A 15,276-nucleotide genomic window follows, 5' to 3' on the forward strand; every position below is an offset into this window, starting at 1 on the left:
GCTCCATTCCAGAGCCGAAGCCAGCTGCACTTGACTGGATCCGCCCTAGCCGGCGTCTCTGAAGTTGCTCCAAACTGGCCTTCTCCCAGCCAGTTTTCAAAACCAGCGCTCCACCCGCATCCTCCGGGGCATGTCAGTCACCTGGGACAGTCGACCATCCTCCTCTCATCATCCCGTGGCTACAGCGTCCTCCCTAATTGTTTTTTCACCCCGTCCGGGAGAGGATCCTCCTTATCTCTGCTTCCACTTTCCACAGGACTTTGTCCGTTCCCCTCCTCCCTCCGCACCTTCTCTCCACAAGCACAAATTCAACTCCTACCTCTATTCAAATGACTCCCAGGTCTACTTCTCTCCCCAGAGCATTTCCCCCCGTCCAAAGCAAACTTCCAGGATGCCTCTCTGACTTCTCCTTGTGGACATCTAACCGTCAGCCAAAAGCAACGTCGCTAAAACCGAGCTCTTAATTTCCCCTCCTCCAAGCTCCCTGCAGCCGCCTTTCTCAAGCCCTGTGGACACCGTTGCCATCTCCTCTGCACCACTTTGACTCAGATTTTTGTCCTCTGCTTTATAGTCCTTCCAAAGCACTCCCTTTGCAATATTAGCTCTTATAACTCTAGCTGTTCAATGGCCGGTCCCTCCCTGACTCCATTTACAGCAGGGGTTTGCAACCTTTTTTAGATTCGAGGCACCCCTCGATAGACTTGAGGCACCCCTCAGAAAGTGCCAACTCTTTTTTTTGACCATAGAAAATGAGCAGACCAAGTCTTCTGTTGCAAAGAACTCCACAAGACTTGAACACGGTGGGTTCCTATGTGGAAATGTTGGGCTTATCTTACGAATTGTGTTTGCACACCTAACAGTGCAAACGTTGTGTGGCATCCCTGAAAGGATCTCCAGGCACCTTAGCATGCCACGGTCCCCTGGTTGAGAGTCACCGGTCTACAGTGATATCTCGTGCCTTCTTGAAGCCCCGTTGGTGGATAGTGAGATTTCCCTGCTAAATACCAAGACTTGACTCTTGGAGCAGAAGCTACAAGGATTGCATATCCAGTCTCAGGTCCCACCATTAGCATCATCTGCCACCTTATCATTTATCCTCCTGCATGCTGTGGGCCAGTGCCAACACACAGGACTACAGTGCCACAAGGATGCAATATCAGGGAGGAAACTGGGCAGCAGCTATGATTAGTGTGGATGTATCTCGTATTTGGCAGTGGTTTTTGAAGTCAGGGTGTTGGTTTTTTGGGTTTTTTTATAAAGCCTGATGAATGATCTTGTATTTGCATTTGGGACTGGAAGTAGGGAAATTCACTGGTAATTCAAGCTAAATATAGGTGCATATACTTCCCCTGGATATACCGAGAGATCTCTATCTGGTGATCTTTCTTCCTGTTTTGGATCTGGATAATACATCAAGCGCCTGCCAGCCACTTGGCACCGTCCTGATTCAAACAAGGAAGACTTGTTTTTCCAGACGCTTTTACAAGACTCATCGTTTTAGAAGTGAGAACCCGTTCGGTTTCCAAGTCAAGGCAAACACTAGAAACAAATGATCTGAATGCACGTGTATGCCCCTTTGGAAAACAGGCAGATCATATTGTCTTGCCGAGAAAGCTCATTCTTGACAAATAAAGGATTATAAGCCAGATGCCATCACTCGGATCCAGTCTTCATTAACACATAAAGGGCTGTCATCCAGCGGTCTCCCTAACGGATGGTCATTCTTTTTTTTTTTTTAGAGCAAGACGGCTGACGTTTAAGCTGTAACACATTTGACTTGGCTTAGAGGGGACCGTAAATATTGGACCGAGAAGCCCATGTGAATGCGATTGACTTGCGGCAGGATTGAAAAAAAAAAGGGGTTTTTTGCTTCTATAATGTCATTTCTCTGCCCCAAAAGCTGGACACGTTTCCAGATATTGAGCAAACCATTCAACCTTGGGAGGTCAGGGCTAATTGATTCAGAAAGGTGTTTGGTTCCTTCTACACCCGACAGCCATGCTCTTCAAAGGTCTGCGTGTTACTTAAGGAGGCAAAGGAGGTGGGCGGCAAGCAGGGACTTGTTGGAAGCTGCTCCCTTTCCAACTTTCAATGGCTGCACCTCGAAAGAAGAGAAGCATCCCATAGCTGCAAACCAGGAAGGCTTTCTGTTGCACGTGACACCTGAGTGTAGAGTAGCGCAGTAATAAGAGCAGTGAAAGCGAGCATTGTGGCTTAGGAAGATAGAGTTTGCTAAATAGCATCAGGCCTTTGGTCCTTCAAATCTGGTGTTTTTTCTCCAGCAGAGCCAACGCCTCCTGCTTTTGCACAGGCCCAACATTTCTTTCCTGGCCCCTGCCCTTCTCAGCCTCTGCCCTCAGGCATGCTGCTTAATTACCCTGAAGTCAGTACGTGCCGCAACTGATGTTAATATTGCAAATGTAGCTCTGGCTAAGCTCGAACCCCCCCCGTGCGTGTGTCTGGGCAATTCTCGGAGCAGGGAGAGGAAATGCATGTCTGTTCTCCTTGTTAAATTCCTATGGATTTCCCCCCGTTTTGTCTTGGAAGCTCAATTCTCAGGGTATTTAAGGACCGCCAGGACCGCGGTGTGCAAACAGCCGAGCTAAAACTTCAGAGTGCAAACAGACGCATGGGGTATACCAGAAAAAAACCCGTATGTGCTTCAGGATGCTTTTAAACTAGGCTATGAAGTTTAGTGGGGGACTCTCTCTCGCCTATGGCATGGCTCAAACCATCGCTAGGAAGACCAACGGTGATTGAATTGAGTAGATTTTCGCAACTTTTAAACAACTAATTTACTATTAAGAGTCTGGGCCACTTACTGCTTTCCTCCTTCCTGGATTCCCTTTGGTTTTGCAATGAGAGAAGACTCAGCAATTGAGCTTGCGAGCAGGCCACACACAATGTTGGTAACGTTTCTCAGCTCCGATTCCCGGCTGGATTAGCCCTCAGAAGAGGTAACAAGCTCTGTTATGAGCGGAGGGTAACCGGGTTATGAAGAAATCAGTCCACTTCCCATTGAGCGTCATGGGGCAGGTCATCCTTCCCCCTTCCCTGGCGCTGCCAGCAGGAGCTGGTGGTCGTTCCCCTTCGGGTCATCGTTCTTACTTAGGCTGCTGGTTTCAGCTCCACCGGATGTTTGCTGCCAGCTGGCACTGTGAGATTTGGGGTCTGTTTGTGCTCTGGTAACGAGAGATGGGACTGGAAAAGGGAAGATGTGAGGACTTTGGTTCTGTTTCATTTCCGTTTCTACGTGCTTCCGTTTCCAGGAGTTCATGGTGCCTGGAGAGCAAAGACCTCCGGAGACCATGCAAGGGAAAAGCTTTCTTCTGTGGGTCACAAGCATGTTGCTCCACTGAAAACATTCGCCAGGCTGGAAATCTGAAGTAGCTGAGGGCTTTGTTCTTGCAAAGTGCTCCGAGGTGGAGGGGCTGCACGGTTAGCAGCTGTAGCTGATGTCAGAAAACATCTGGACTCTCAGATTCATAGACTCATAGAAAATTCGGGTTGGAAGGGACCTCGGGAGGTCACATCTAGTCCAACCCCCTGCTCCAAGCAGGACCAGCCCCAACTACATTGCTCCAGGCAGTGCTGATTTGCTCCCAGGGTGCTAATGTTTCTGGGGACTGAAGGGCTGGAACACATCTGTCCACCTGAATTCACAGGCAGGCTTCATACCCATGCCCTTCCCACCTTCTACATGAGAGAAGCTACCCAGAAAGCTGCTCTGGGCTTGTCTGAAGCCCTGGGTGTCTATGCCTGAGAGTGGCACGGGGGGCAAGCCTGGAGCAGGGTCAGTGGTGACCTCCTGGGTGTGCAGTGTGGGGCAGACCGGGATGGGTGGCAGTGTCCAGACCTCTTTGTGCTGGGACCTACCGCTGCTGTGGTCCAGACCAGTCCAGGGAGCTTCAGGAAGAAGAAACATCAGCTGTCCTCATGCCTAGAAGCCCTCTATTCCCAGGTCGCCGTGTATCAGAGCCATTCCCTTTAGATAACTGCAGGAGGGATGGCTGCAGCTCTGGGTGGCCACGGTGCATTGGATCGCTCTAGGCCATGTTTCCTTCCTTTCTGCCTGGAACTGCTGCAACGAATCTCGCCGGCTCCATCCCTCGCTCCTTCCCAGGAGATGGCATGTCTCCACACGTAGCCGGGAAGGGGCGATTGAACGCTTTGCATCTCTGTTTCTGCTTGCAGTCAAGCCCAGGCTGGTTGTGGCTGAGCCGCGCTATTAGCTGGCTGGTATTTTTAAGAGCAATGATTTCTGCTGGGTTCCCAGAGAACAGGTGTCCACCTCTGAGGAACCAGCTGCGGCGCTGGCACCTTTGAGGGCAGCATTGGCGGAGGTCGGCGTGCTCAGAGGCTGGGTTACCTCCTCACCTCCGCCGGTCAGGTCCCTGCAGGTTAGTGGAGCAGACGGAGGCGAGCTGCGGCTCATGCATTACGTGCTCGGTATGCAACTTCTGCCTCTGCAGCCGTTAACCTGGGACTCTCACGTGTGCTGAAGTTGCAAGAATAAGAAATAGACCCAGGGCACCCGGGATAGCAGTGGCTGCAGGGGAGGTGGAGGACACGCGTGGTACACGGTACCAAAAGTGACCTGTTCTGAACCATCCCCACATTTGCAGAAAAACCCTTCCAGAAAAGACCTGGTGCATTTGACAGCGCTGGGCCTGGGGGCTCTGTAGCAGTGGGTGGTTTGTCTGATGCTGACAGCTTGTCTGCAAGGCCTGGGGCAGAAGCTGTGGTAGAAACCAAATCTACTATCAACCCAAGCTGCAGGCAGGAAGAGGGGAGGGGGCTGGGGTGCAGGGTCCAGGGGTCTCTGAGTCACGGCCAAGGTGCAATGCGCTGCACGGGGTAGTGGGTTTGCCTGTGGATTGACAGAAGGTCGAGGGGACTTAATGGTCACCCACCAGGACAACTCATCATTCCCAGTCATGCAAGCCTTCAAGGCAGGTTTTATTTTTTTGTGTGAACCCAGGAAAACTTCCCCCTCCGAGTCATTCGCAGCAGCGAGCACATGTCGGAAGGGAGCAGGGATCAGGACTCTACGTGTCTGGGGCTGGCACAGTGGATCAAATCCTCCTACTCTTTCTTTTTCTAAAGCTTTCAAGTCTCCGATACCCCGAGGATGCTTCCTGTTAGCTTCCAGGCAGCCGCTTGTTGCCAAGATGATATAATTCACATCTCTCCTTCGTTTGCTTCTATCTCCGGGATCCACACCCCTCCTGCTGCTGGGCTTTCTGGTGCCCGGACACACAGGGACGGTGGCACATCGCACCTCTCTGGCTGGAGAAGTCCTGGCAACCCCACACCGCACAGCATCCAGAAGCAGGGTTTCCAGGCTCCTTCCTGCGGATGGTGGAGACGGCCAGGCCATAGCAGGGGGCTGTTACCTGCCGGGTTGAGTTTTCCTTACGATCAGCAAGCAGGGCTCAGAAAACCCTCGAAGTATGTGGAAATCAGAGGATTCTGATAGTTGCAGAAACTATCCAGGAGCTGGTTAATTTGACAGGCATTGCATAGGAAGGAGCAAATGGATGGCTACAGGGAGCGGGGATCACCCAGCGCGATGCTCCAGGAGCCTGGGAAACGCAGCACTCGTGACACGGAGCTTGCACGCTTTCCAGATCCATGGCGGGGAAGTGGGTGCAACCTGCTGGAAAGGGCGTGTGTCCCGAGCCCAAGCCCTGCATAGACGTGCACCCCTCCCAAGGGACTGTTAGAAGAAAAACCATGCGACTTAGCACCGGACCTGATGCTGGATTGAATTCTTTCCTCCGCTGTCGCCTCTGGAAGGAGACGGGCTCGTCATTTCTGCTGCCTGGAGATTTTGCTGGGCATGTTTTTGAATTCCCTACCCTGCTCCCTTTAGTGGAAAATAACTTCAGACTTATGCCATCAGGGCCATTTGACCCTGCAAAACTCCCAAGGGAGCCGTGGCTCTCCGGCTCTGCTCCAAGTTATGCCAAGGCTGGGCAAAGACCCTGCTGGAGCCAGGTTTGCAAACAAGGCTTCTCTGATGTAGGCTATCAACCCGTTTGAAACCAAGAGCTCTGAGCGCCCTGCTTACAATGCCGGTTCAAGTTCAGGGGACTTGGGGCTGCACAGGTGCCCCGAACGGCAAGCCGCAAATAGTGAGAGCTTGGAAATGTATAGGCAACATCGCGCACGTGTTCATGAGACGCTCGGGTTCAGGAGAATGCCTCGTGTGATAAACCTGATCTGCTCTTTCTTGTGCATGGAAATCACGGGACTTTGAGCAACTTTCTGGGCATCTCCCTTAGCAGGAGCAGCCTACGTTCTCCAGAACAGGCCTTTTGCCTAGAGATCGGGAGGAAAGACCCCATTTCGAGTCCCCGTCTAAGCACAGGCCCTACCCCACCGCTCTGTATCAGCCCTCTGGCGTGGTCTACGCCCTCCCCACCTCTCCCTCTGCTTTCCTTCCCTGCTCGCCTGTCTGAAACGTTGGACAAAGCCTGTTCGGATCGGTTCTCACAGGCCTAACATGCAGGCACACGCTTGCCTCTCTGCCGAAGGTTACCGGGAAATAAACCTCCAGCCGCTCAGATTACCAGCGGCAGGGCCATTGGTTTGCAAGTGCAAGGGTCAGGAGGGAAGAAGGGGCAATGCAAGGGGACCGAGCTGCTTTGCAGGGTGGGGGCAAGGTCTGGAGCAGGGGAGGGGAGTTGGGTCAGCTCGCACCCGGACAGGGGGGATACAGCATGAAGGATTCACGCGGGGCCAACCGCTGGAGCATCCTTTGTGTTGTCTCAGGGCTGTTTAGAAAAGAATATACCTTTTTTTTTTGGAAAGGACAAACATTACTAAGGTCTTGGGCTCTTAGCGGCACCCCGTGTGCCTTCTGTCATCCATGCTGTTTGCTGAACATTGATCCTTTTCTCTGCTTGGGCAACGTTAAACCCTGTGCTTGGTTTCCTCGGGCACCTGGTCCGTGGTTAGTCCGTTTGGCTTTTGGCAGGGATGCACCGGAGCAATCCCTGAATGACCAGCATGGCAGAGGAAGGGCTTTATTAATGGATCCCACTGCGTGTCTGCACAAGCAGTGCCCGGGGATCGGTCCTGGGTACGGGGCAGGGCACTGGCGTTTGACACTTGCCCTCCCATCCCAGCTCCTGGATTCAGGTGTTCACAGCCTCTGCTTTCCATTTAAAAGGAAAAGGAAGCGTCTTACCTGCCTGGATGAGGAGGAAAGCCTGAAAAGGCGAGCTTTAAATCCTAACCCCCCCATGAACAACACAACCCCTAAGAGTTCCTTGTTTTTCCACCCCTTGCTTTAAAAAAAAATCACATTTCATGCTTTCTCAGGGCCTCACTCCATGGTATTGGACCCTCTGAAGCTGGCAGGGCTGTAGGGTATGTCTAGGACTCTGTCTGTCTGGGCAGGAGCATTTCTGTAGCAGAATAACAGATTTCATTGACACCGGCCATTAAAATACCTTGGAAAGAGTGCTGGAAATAGTTTCTGGGTTGCTAAACAGCCAGGAGCCACGTGGCTGATCATTTAACACCCGGTGCGCGTGCAGTTTATGACCGAGGTCTGCCCTTGCTTGGCATGACCCATTAAATACCCTTCTTGTTGCTGGGAATGTCGTGCATGTAGCTAACGGGCCCTGGACGGTAACGAGGCTATGCGCCAGCTCCATTCAGGATGGGGCAGGACGAGAGGCGATGCGGAGGGAAGCGCTGTGATTAGGCAGAGTAATGCGTATAATGCCCGTGCTGTGGGTTCGGAGCCACCTGCGATGGTTTATGAATGAAGGGTCTGGAGCAGGCGACTGTGCTGCTTAGCACACGCAGCGCTTGTGTTGGTCACTTCCTGCCATTCGCACCAACTCCCTGTGGGCTAACGACCCCGTGCTCATCCTGATGCCCCGTCCTGACCCCTGCCCGGCTTTCCCCAAAGGGCTCAGTCCCCGGGGAGAGACAGGGACGGTCAGAAGCTGCAGAGCGGATGAAAGGCAGACGCAGCGAAGAAGCAGATTGCAGCATAAACTGCTGGGGGGAATCTGACCCCGAGGCTTCAGAGGCCGGGGGCATCTGAGGTGAGATTGTCAAAGTCAGACGGAGATGTACCTACTCTCGCAACCCGCTCCTATGCACCGGAGGTGAGGACGAACCCAAGCGCCCTTACCGAGGTCTGTGGGCCGGCAGAGCTGTGCATTTTTGGCTAAGGCTGTTTGTAGGAGACAGTGATCCTGGAGAAACCCAGCCCTGCAAGTGTCTGATGGAGATCTGAACTGGCGTGAGCAGCTCAGTGCCCAGGTGGAAGCCAATGCGCATAAGCAAGGGATTGCCTGTTCTTCCACGCCTGTTGGGCAGAGGCAGGGATACTCTGACCGGCTCTGGAGCTGCAAGCGGCTCTGCAGGTCTCCTCTGTAGCTCTTTGCAGACATGAGGGTTTGCTGCATGCGCTGAGGATGCCCTTCCTGCGAGTGTGAACAAGGCAGCACCTCCACTCTGTCCCTGCCTGGATGACCTAATGCCCCAGATTGCTTTCTCTTGGACTGCGGCATATTTGCCACAAGTCATCTGCGGATGTGTATGGCTCATTCGCATTGACCTACCAGCCTGCCCGGGTCCCTGGGCACTTATGTGGGTTGCCAGCCCCTGCAAAGTCCATGCCGTTGTGATTATTACCTGACCTATGTAGGCGAGAGCTGAAAAGCAGGGTAAATCAGCCCGCGGTGAGCTCCGTGCTCCCTTGGCAAGGCTTTTCCCAGCACCTGAGCCAGCCGCGGTGTCTGCCCTGCAGAGATCCCTTGCTCAAGTCTGTCTGTCCGATACAGGTCGTGTCCATCCCAGTCTCCTGCTTCAATATGCACGTTTCTGATCTAGGAGCCACTTGCCCTGAACAGCAACATCCCACTCTTGATTCACAGATTCATAGACGTGAGAGTCCCCCCTGCCCAGTACTTACACCCGGGTCCAGCAAAGGCACCTGCAACCGCCAGTGTAGTGATCACGGAGCACGTCTCCGCCGCACGGTGAATCTGGGCTCTGGCTTGAACCCCAGCCTGGAGGGGCTGGCTGCTGGGCTGCATTGACCCGCCTGGGCTGGGAGAGGTTAGGACTGAGACTGGCTTTTCCTTTGGCTGGAACTCACCCATGCAAATCATTCAATCCCTGCTAGTCCTCCAGTGCCCTTCCCACAATCCCCTGTGAAGGGCAGACACGTTTTTCCATGCTTGATGGGTCGGGGACAGACTCCTAGAGTGTCTCAGCACTGTGAACCATGGCACTTGCCCCTTGAGAGACACCCAGGCGGGGGGAAGACGTGGCTTCACAGCCATTTAGATGCACTCCCAGAGATTGCTGTTAGCACACAAACCATCTCCCCAGGCAGCTTCCTTGCTCAGCCACCCTGTCTGCCTTCCAGCTGTCCCTTCCTGGCCCCTTGGCACCCCTTGGCATGGAGATGCCGGCTTCCTAGCTTCTTGTGATGTTTATAAAGCCTACCCGTCCCTCTGCACTGTTTAGGGAGAGGAAAGGATTTCTTCGGGTGGTGTCTTTTAAGGGACCAACTCCATAGCTAGAATAGAGTTAGACAAGCTTTCAGATGCCTGATGAAGAACATCTTGCATTCAAAAGCTTGTTTAACTTTCTCTCGACTATGCCGCCGGTCCAGTAAAAGATACCACCCTAAGAAACCCTGGCCTCTCACATAATTTCTGAACCATCATGGCTGCATCAGTCTTACGCTGCTGTTTAGGGAGAGCTTCTGACTGTGGAGTAATAGGTCTGTCTTCGCAACTTGTCTGCTGCTCCCTATTTCACAGCAGTACCGTAGATCTCCATCGCTCAGCAGCATGCACTATAGTATCACAAAATCATAGGACATGAGGGAAGGAAGGGAGCTCAGGAGGTGACATCTAGTCCAACCCCCTGCCCAACGCAGGACCAGCCCCAACTGCATCATCCCAGCCAAGGCTTTGTCTACCCGGGTCTTAAACACCTCCTTGGATGGAGATGCCACCACCTCTCTGGGTCACCTGTTCCAGTGCTTTATTACCCTCATAGTCAGAAAGTGTTTTCTAATATCCAACCTCAACTTCCTTTGCTGCAGCTTGAGCCCATTGTTCCTTCTGTCATCTGCCCCCACTGAGACCAGCCCAGCTCCATCCTCTTTGCAACCTCCCTGCAGGGAGGTGAAGGCTGCTATTCAATCCCCCTCGGTCTTCTCTTCTCTAAACTAAATCAGCCCACTTCCCTCAGCTTCTCCTCACCAGACACGTTCCCCGAGCCTCACAACCATTTTCATTGCCCTCCGCTGGACTCTCCAACATGTCCACATCCTTTTTGTAGTGGGGGTCCAAAACTGGACACAGGACTCCAGAAGGGCCTCCTCAGTGCTGAATAGCGGGGAAGGATCGCTGCCCTTGCGTTATGGGTAACGCTCCTACCAATGCAGCCCAGGATGCCAGTAGCCTTTGCAAGGAGGACACACTGCTGGCTCCTGTTCAGCTTATTGTCCATGTAACCCCCAGGCCCTTTTCTGCAGAGCTGCTGCCCGGCCCGTCACCCCCAGCCTGCACCAGTGCATGGGATTGCTCCGTCCTAAATGCAGGACTTTGCACTTGTCCTTGTTGAACCTCATGAGATGCCTTTTGGCCCAATCCTCCAATCTGTTGAGGTCACTCTGAATCCCAGCCCTACTCTCCAGCATATCTACTACTCCCCCCAGCTCAGTGCCATCTGCAGACTTGCTGTGGGTGCACTCTGCCATCTTCTAGTATGGAACATGGGCAACAAAAATGGCTTGAGGGCTGGGTCACATGCTTTATGAGGAAGGGTTGAGGGAAGTGGGCTTATTTAGTTTAGAGAAGAGAAGACTGAGGGGAGATTTGATGGCACCTTTAACTCCCTGCAGGGGGGCTGCACAGAGGATGGAGCTGGGCTGGTCTCAGTGGGGGCAGATACAGGACAAGGAGCAATGGGCTCAAGCTGCAGCAAGGCAAGTTGAGGTTGGATATTAGGAAAAGCTTTCTCACTAGGAGGGTGGTGAAGCACTGGAACAGGCTCCCCAGAGAGGTGGTGCAATCTCCATCCTTGGAGGTTTTTAAGACCTGGTTAGAGAAAGCCTTGGCTGGGATGATGTAATTGGGGCTGGTCCTGCTTGGAGCAGGGGGGTGAACTAGATGTGACTCCTGAGCTCCCTTCCACCCCCATTTTCTATGAGTCTGTGATTCCCCAGGCATTCAGCAGGGGCAGCTGCTCACAGCTCAGGTACCAGTCCCTTGCATGCCTTTACCTGGCAGGTAGATTTGCATGAAGGGTTGTACTGGTTTTTTCCTGGCATAGTAGTATTCGCCTTCTACAGAGCTGTGTGCTGAGTGCTGTACATACCTACAGAGAGCTGCTGGTGACAACAGGCAGGCGGTAACAGGCTGGTGCGGTGCGGGGCTCAGGCTGACCATCAAGACTGGCACGTTTGCATAGTTAGAGGGGTCTCATTGGTCACAGTGGGAGCATCTACACATACACTTGTACTGCGCAGTAATTTAGGTTACAAAAGTTATTGTGCAGTACAGGTACGCGTCTACACATGCATGCCCATACTGCACAGTAACACTGGCAACTTATGCCAACTTGAGCATGCTGTACATTTGATGCCTGCATCATGCAGATATCAAATTTACACCCAATTAGTTACTGCGCAGTAATGCATGTGTAGACGCCTTACTGTGCAGTAATACTGCATGTGCGGACTGACTTGGGACTAACTTCGGTCCCAGGTCAGCCCACATACAACATGACTGTGCTTTAATGGCTGCACATGTAGATGCTGGCCTAAAAACTGCTTACTGCGCAGTAAATGCACATGTAAACACGTCCACTATAGCTTAATGAGACTTATCCACTCCTTCTACAGCACCTAGATACAGGTGTTTGCAGCCTGCCGCTCCACACTGGCTGTGGATGAGGAGCTGCTATGCACTACCCACAGAGCAAATGTCACGGTGGAGTGGTTACCATCCCTCCACTTATTGCACAGCAGTGGGTATCGGCCCCTTGCATGGATGCTCGTACTAGCTCTGTCCCCAGGCCATCTCTTAGGCGTCAGATATTCATTCATAGTATAATCCCAGGACCCCCTACCTCAGCAACCCATCTGCTGTGTCTGTCTGAAGCATGTCAGCCATCCGTCCCCAGCATTTCATAGCTGCAAAGTGCAAACCTTCCGGCTTCTTAAAAAACACCCATCCCCCTTTTGCTCCCTGCAGCCCTTTCTTCCAAAAAATCAGGAAGCAAAGTTTCTTTATAACGAACAAGGACCTGTCCCCTGCCAAAGGAGATGGGAACTGAGAGAGAAACTGTTTGTTCAGCAAATCAGATTTCTAATAGACAATGGTGCTCAGGTTTTGCAAAAAAAAAATAAAAAATCTGATACTTTTTAATCCTGTTAGGCTTCCACGCTAGTGAAAAGTGCCTGCTGATGTACACACACACACACACACACACACAAAGGCTGCTCATGCCTGAAGGCAAGAGCTAATGAGTACAGGCATGCAACAAAAAAATGCCATTTTGGTAACAAATGGTTGGCTTGCGCGTGCCTGCGTGACTTGCACTGGTGCCAAGGGCAGCTGGCAGCAAAGCCTGGTGCAAAATGCATCTGCTTCCAAAGGATATAGGGTTCAAGGTGTTGCACCTTATTCCTCCCTTCCCTGCACACTGGAGGTATGTGGAGCTGCGTACGGGGCCAGGAAGACCATTGGCTTCTTTGGAAACATCGTCTGGTAAAGGAACGGCTGGTAAAAATGCCAGGTCTTAGGAAAAGACCAGAGCCCCTGGTTACAGACGCTGTGATGTGGCTAATGCCGTGTGTTTGCTCATGGCATGCAAGTGAGATATCTAAACCCAGAGGAGAACCGCTGAACAAAACCCTAAGCAGCTTCGGGAATCGAGCAAGTGTCCCACTTACCCCGCACGCTGACCTGCACGTCTGACCTCCCTGCCCTAGTTCAGATCAGGCCAGTAGCGCTGCATCATTGGAGAGGATAAGGTGGCATGATCTAAGGTGGCCTAATGCCACCTGCCCTTCCCCACAAGTCCAGTACACGGTGATTACTGATTATTCGGATGCCAGTGACGTTCAGGGAGGGCTACCTTGCTCACTGGATAGTCTCTCCAGCCTGGCGTCTCCCAGTGCAGCATGCATGGTCCCTACACTTGTGGACGGCAGACTGCAGAGGACTACTGGGACCAGGCAGCCTCCTTGGACAGGTGTTTTCCTTTTCCTACCTGCAGCCCAACGTTGCTCTTGTCCACTTCAAACCCAGTATCTATGAGCTAATGCACAGTACTGCTCACAGCCACAGGACTCATTGTCTGCCTGCACGTCCATGCCCGCCGGTGGGTGGCATCAGGGGAATTGCTGGAGAAGAGACTTTCCAAAACTTTCCCCAACTTTGCAGCTTTCTGGGACAGAGAGCTCCAACACGTACCGGAGCCCAGGATCCCCAGCAACACGTGTCCCTGGACAGCTGATCTTTGGCCTCCTGGGTTCTTGCATTCCACCCAGTCTGCTTTTAATTCCCTGGGGAGGTGAATTATCTGATAACTGCTGCTTCCAAGGGCCCCGCTCTCTTACTTCTGTGCTCCAAATGCCTTGCTCTTGTCTAACCTTGTTTTGCTGGGTGCTGGGGAAATCAGAGGCGCATACCCATGGGTCTGGGTTTACAAAGGGATTTAGGGTTAGATGGCTATCGGGCACATGCACAGCACAGTCCTGCAGACACCGGCTGGCACAAACACGCACAGAACAAATACTGCGGCCATGTCTTCCATGACCTGCTGCTTCAACTGCCCTCCGTAGCTGTTCCCCCAGCGAGCAGCGCCCAGATAGGCCTGGCTGTTACAGACGGCACCGGTGTCTTTACTACCTCACTGGCCAGTGTCCAGTGTCTGTACTATCTCACTGTCCAGACTTGCGCTCAAGGAGGCGAGATGCAATGAAAGCGCCGGTGCCTTGTCTAAACTAGGGCTCCTATTGCTCATGCCAGTCGCACTGACGCTGAGAGGGGAAATTATAAGCAGCAGCTCTGTGTCGATACAGGCATCTACCCCCTTGCTCCCAGCCCAGCGGGCATGCATACAGCACGAACGCACTCATGTCTAATCCTGCAGACCCACTGAGGACACTTAGAGATGCCTCCATTTTTCCCGGCACCAACATGCTCCCTGCACGTGCCTGCAGCACACCCGGGTTCAAAGCAGACCGGTTTAACTCGCCCTCCCCCAGAGACTCAGCCGGAGCTGCTGTGCAGCCCGCTCAGTGGCACAGGGCATCCCTACCTGCAAGACCAGGGGGAAGTTTACGGGCACGGAGCAAAGGGGCTGTCGCCCAGCTGTGCCCAGATGCCACAAATGCAAACTTTGCCCAGACATGCCCCAACCTTTACTCCCTGAACTAAGACCAAGAAAAGGGAGGAAGAATAAGGAATTCCCAGCCCTCCCAGAAAAGATTAAACCTTTTGGATTAGATTCGGGTAAAATCTCTTCCCTGACATGCCGAGGAAGTTTCCCAAGGTCTCCTAAACCTGCTTCTCCTCCATATCTCCTGATGCCAGGCTGCATTGTGCTTCCTGAGTCATCGCTCCTTTGCAAAGCAGCAAGTGCTGCATGTCCTTACCTGTTGCAGCAGGAGAGACCTCTCCCAAAATTCACCGTCTCTCTGCCCTCTCCTCCGAGTCTCCTGTCCCCGGGCAGCCCCCGCTGTGTGGCTGGGAGTCCATGGTGGTGGCAGGGAGGAGAAGCGAGCCTCAGAGAAGTCCCACCACAGGGGAGCTTGCAGGCTGCAATTCCGGCAGCGCAGGTTGCGAGCAGCTAGTGAGAAAGTTGCAGGAGGTGTAACTCTGAAGATCCAGCCCTCCCGTGACTGATCAGAGGAGAGGCATTGCTCACACTCCTGGGAAGTGAATGTGTGCGTGTGTCAGTGCTGGGCAGGAGCCCAAGCCTCCGAGCCAAATCATTGCAGAGCTCTTTACTGTTAGATTAGGTCGCATCGCTGTGAAATCCAGGACATGGAAAACCAGGAAGGGTGGGGAGAGCGGGGAGGGGGAGTCGTGTTGGGCAAATCCCTCAAATACAGGTACAAATCACGTGGTTGCTTTTAATGAGTAGCCAGGTAGGTGCTGTCAGAGGAGCAAAGGGAAAGGATCTCAACCGAGGCTCCTTGAATGCTACAGTCCTAGTCACTGCTCTTCTGTTCTTAATATTGCTCTTATTTGTACAGCAAGAGCCGGGACCAGG

At 52.8% G+C, this 15,276-nt stretch overlaps 1 protein-coding gene across 1 annotated transcript in view; it reads right to left on the minus strand.

The window, feature by feature from the left end:
- Positions 1-15,032, minus strand: part of FAT2 (FAT atypical cadherin 2) — a 71,932-nt gene extending 56,900 nt beyond the window's left edge. Inside the window, exon 1 of the mRNA XM_019488483.2 lies at positions 14,657-15,032. The gene's annotated coding sequence lies outside the window, so the exon portion shown is untranslated. The remainder of the gene's footprint in view (positions 1-14,656) is intronic.
- Positions 15,033-15,276: the final 244 nt, after the last annotated feature.

The sequence above is a fragment of the Alligator mississippiensis genome, chromosome 9 (genome assembly GCF_030867095.1).
Source record: "Alligator mississippiensis isolate rAllMis1 chromosome 9, rAllMis1, whole genome shotgun sequence".
In the NCBI taxonomy this organism is placed as follows: Eukaryota; Metazoa; Chordata; order Crocodylia; family Alligatoridae; genus Alligator; species Alligator mississippiensis.